The sequence below is a fragment of the Malurus melanocephalus genome, unplaced genomic scaffold (assembly GCF_030028575.1).
Source record: "Malurus melanocephalus ecotype Western Australia unplaced genomic scaffold, MMel_1.1 scaffold_29, whole genome shotgun sequence".
NCBI classification, from domain to species: Eukaryota; Metazoa; Chordata; class Aves; order Passeriformes; family Maluridae; genus Malurus; species Malurus melanocephalus.
The window spans coordinates 2,839,840-2,844,548 of NW_026623261.1; positions in this window are offsets into that span (position 1 = coordinate 2,839,840).

A 4,709-nucleotide genomic window follows, 5' to 3' on the forward strand; every position below is an offset into this window, starting at 1 on the left:
GGCTCGCAGACGGCACCAGCCGGCGCGGGGCTGCCTGCTGCGCGGCCCCGCCTCGAGTGCGCGCACCCGCACACGCACGGGCGCGCTCCCGCCGCGCTGCGCCCTCGGCCGCGCTCCGCCGAGCCCCGCGCAGAGCAGCGCAGCGCAGAGCGGGTGCGGGGCTCCCCACGGCGGAGAGGGGCGCGTTTCACGGAGCCGCAACGCTGCCGCTGCCGCCGGGGGTGCCCGGAAGAGGATGGTGGTGGCCCGGCGCGGGGCGGTGGCCGRGGGGCTGCGGGTCAGTGGGTCAGGCTTATCCCCCAGGGAGCGTCCCGCGGGACTCGCACCGAGCGGCCGGTGTCGGGGTCGCGACGGTAGCGAGATGGAGTTCATCCCGAGCCAGTCCTCTTGTGACTGAATTTCCTAACTTTAGGCATTGTGAGCTTAAAAACCTAGGAATAAAATAAAGCAACCGTCCTTTGTGGCCTCGAGTTGGAGGCAGCATGTCTGTAGTTGAATTATATTGCAAAGGGCAAAAAATACCTTGCTTCTGTGTACTGAATACTTCAGAGAGGAAGGATGTCTTTGTTCCATGCAGGGAAGTTTGATGCTGCAGTCTCTTTTGGGGAAAAGTTTACACTGAAAAGCATTTGACCTTTGTAGGACAGGACCATCCCGATGGTCAAACAAACACACCTGTGAAAACCAAGCTTACACAAAAGAAGTGACATACATGGGAAAGGCTGGTAGCATGTACCTCCTCCTCCTCCTTCCTTTGGGAAGCGCAGTTCTTTGGTACTGCATTGGGCTCCTTTCCCAAGATGACARAGGCAGAGCACACAGGCTGAATTATTGAAAAGGCACTGAGGTCACTGATCCATAGAGAGAATGTGTGTGGGGAATAGACCAGCACAAAGTGTAGGATGGGTTCTCATACAAGCAGCAGGGCTCACAGAAACATTTCAGTGATGCTCTGAGTGTTCTGCAGGCCATCGCCTGGTGGTTGGCAGCAGGAGGGAGCCCTCTGCAATCAGCAGGGTCTAAGCAGTGCTTAGGTGGCAAAATCGTCATTGTTTTGGAGGGTGAGGAGAGTTTTTTTGGGGTTTACTGGATTTTGTATGGGTTTGCAGCTCTTCATCAGATCCTCTCTTTGTGCCAGGTAAGGGTCAAGTTTTACCTATTTCTTCATAATGCTGCATCTCAAAATGTCTGCAAATGTGGATGGCTGGAAAGGCAGAGAGAAACCCCAGTGTTTCTTTAGCTAAGAGCAGACTTCCAGTGTCCTAACTTAAGGAGAAACTTTTGGAAGGACCCATCTAATAATGCCCAATCATTGTGCCCCAGCTTTATTCCATCTGCATTTCATGATGTGAGATGTCTCAYRAGAGAGGAAGATATGYCATCTACCTAAAGGCTGAATCACTCTCTAGAAATGCTTATTTCTCTTTGTCTGATAAAATGACTTTAAATTACCCCCTGTATGTAGATGTGATTCATATGGGCTGATACTTTTTTTCTTAGAGCAGATATTGCTCCAGAAATAATATGTGTGCTTTTTTTATTATTGCCTWTTATTCTGAAATCTTCATTTCCCTTTGCTCTTAGTGTCTTCCTCTGCATTACCTCCGCAGAGAGCCTTTCAGAACAGCTGTTTCCATCACCCCTGTGGAACAAACTGCCAGACTTTTCCTGCCATCATTTTCCATTTCTGATGCTGCTGCTCTGCCTTTTCCATTGCAACTAAGCTAATAAAAGAGTCGGTCATGTGACAAGTGCCTTAAATTCACTCGGTGCAAGGCGAGCCGCAGGCATCCAGTGTCTGGCAAAATCAAGTCCATAATATATCCYGTCTGTGACCTTGCAGTGGGTTCAGGCTGGCTGAATGCCAGACACTCACCAAAGCCACTTCCCCACCCCCTCCTCAGCTGGACAGGGGAGAGAAAATGTAACAAAGGATTCGTGAGTTGAGATAAGGRCTAGGAGAGATTACTCATCAGATACTGTCACGGGCAAACCCGGCTCAAATTAGAGATATGAATTGAATGTATTACTAACAAAATCAGAGCAGGATAATGAGAAGTAAARTAAGACCTTAAAAATACCTTCCCTRCACCCTTCCCTCCTTCCCAGCTCTCCCAGTAGTGCAGGGAGACAGGGAATAGGGCTTATGGTCAGTTCATCACAYRTTTCTGGCACYRCTCAGGGAGAGGAGTYCTTACCCCTCCAGCATGGGGGCCCTCCCACAGGAGACAGTTCTCCACAAATTTCTCCAGYRTGAGTCCATCTCACGRGCAATACTCCTGCACAAACTGYTGTAACGTGGGTCACTCTYCYATGGGGTGCAGTTCTTCAAGGAGAGCCTGCYCCAGTGTGGGTCTCCCACATAGTCAGAAGTTCTACCAGAAAAYCTGCTCCAGTGTGGGCACCTCTCCATGGGTYTGCAGGTCTTKGTCAGGATCCTGCTCCAGCACARGCCTTCCATGGGGTCACAGCCTCCTCTGAGACATCCACCTGCTCTGATGTGGGTTTCTTCCACAGGCTGCAGRTGGATCYCTGCATCCCTGTGGAACTCCATGGGCTGCAGKGGCACAGCTGCYYCACCATGGTCTCACCAGGGGCTGCAGGGGAATCTCAGYTGGGGCACCTGGAGYAGATCCTSYCCCTYCTTCTCCACTGACTTTGGTSTTTGCAGGGCTGTTCCTCTCACATGTTCTCACCCTGCACTTCTCTGGTCATGATTACAGCTGTGCAGTATTTTTAATTTTTTTTTCTCTTGTAAAATCTGTTATCCCAGAGGYRTTACCATSATCTCKGRTGGGSYCAGCCTTGGCCAGTGGTACATCCATCCTGGAGCCAACAGGGATTGGCTCTGCTGGACATGGAGGAAGCTTCTGGTAGCTTCTCACAGAAGCCACCCCTGTAGCTCTCCCCCACTACCAAAACCAGGATATGCAAACCCGATACAGAGCTCTAGTAACACAATCGTTCATCTGCTTTAATTTTCTTTTGCAAATGGAAGCGTAACACATAGATTAGATTTTCTCTTTTATTCCAATGCATAAATGCACTGAACAGAGAAAAGAAGTGAGCCGGCCAAAATTAAAATGTTATCAATTTTGACAGGAAAGGCAATTGCTAAAGATTCCTAATTTAAAAAATAAAATCGAAAAAAATCTGAAAACTTTCATTATCGTTCCTTTTTCTGTTTTGTTTTCCCCATTTTGACCCTGTCTAAGCCATTCTTCTTATCCATTTTAAAATAAAAAAAAAAGTCCAGAAAAACACAGGGAAAAGTATGGAGGAAGAGGGTAAGAAAGTCTGGAAGYCAAATAAATTAATCAAAAACGTTGAATTTTTTATACACTTTCTTTTTAAAGAGAGGTTCAGTCTCCATAAAAATTGATTTAATAATTTAAAAATTTCTGAATTGTACTTTGCCATATTAAAATGAGATTCACCAAAATGTGAACAGCATTTCAAGAAAATAATTTTGGCAATGAATCTTTGACAGCTAGACCAAAACACCCTCATGGAGGGCAGTGTGGAGGTGGAAGGAGGTGGTTTACATAGATCTTTCTTGAACTGAGTAGATTTARGAGGTGGACACTATGAAAAGCACTTGTAGCAAGGCAGCCTGAAGGCAGAGTAGGTGAAAGAACAAGATATTGGTCATGTTCTATCTGAGGCACAGACAATAATAACCTTTTTTTCAATATTTTGAGATCTTGCATGTAAACACACAAAAGATCTCGTTTAAATATAAATAACTTGGTAGATAAGCAGATTTATCAAACCAATTAAATAGTATAATGAAGAAATATGTGCTTTCCAATGTTACCCCACCTCAGTCATGAGGGGAAAAATGGAGCCACTAATGCAATTAGATGCAACCTACTGATGGCACAATGTAATTTATTTATTGTGCACGTGCACTTTTCCCTCTATAAAACAGTAGGGGTGTCTGACTAAATCCATTATGTAAATCTCAGCATCTTTTCACTTGCACTTAGAAACTATTATTTTTCTTTGAGGCTTTTATAGTCACTTTTGCTTGAACTTGATACAATTAAATTCCAAGTGCTCTGCAATTCTACAAGCACTGCAGTTAGGCACTTTATTTGAAATAAAACTTAAACACAAATAAGGCACAAAGGTGTTTGTGTATCTCTGTTTGATACCAGAGATCTTAACTCACATTCAGGATTAAATTGTTTAAAATCAGCAATAGACCAGTGTATTCAGCAACAAAAACAGAATGCAGAAATAAAACTAAACAAAACAAAATACAGTTGGTGRATAAGAAAATAACTGTTTCAAGAACAGCATTAGTACCACACTTTCTCTGAACTGGTTTAAGACCAGTTCTCTCACTGCTGTCTTTGACTTAAAGTGACACTGTCCTCTGCATCCTGCTCTGGGCATTCCTTCAGGACAGTTGTTCACTTAGGATCAAATATTCCCAGACAGTTTGTCTTATGGAGCTGTGATATAGCTAAGGAGCTGAGAAATATGTTTGAAAGTACATATAACCAGTAATATATGTGCTCACATCCATTCCTCTTCAGCAGCATTTTTGTAGGTATTAACTGTGTCCTTGAAGCTTTTGAAAAGTGCTGATACAACTTTGTCAAAAGCACCTAAACAACACCTAAATCAAAAACAGCTAAATTCGAAGTCCAGGTCCCATTTTCAAAATCAATTTAGAAACGTCATTCAAGCATTTTAAGAGC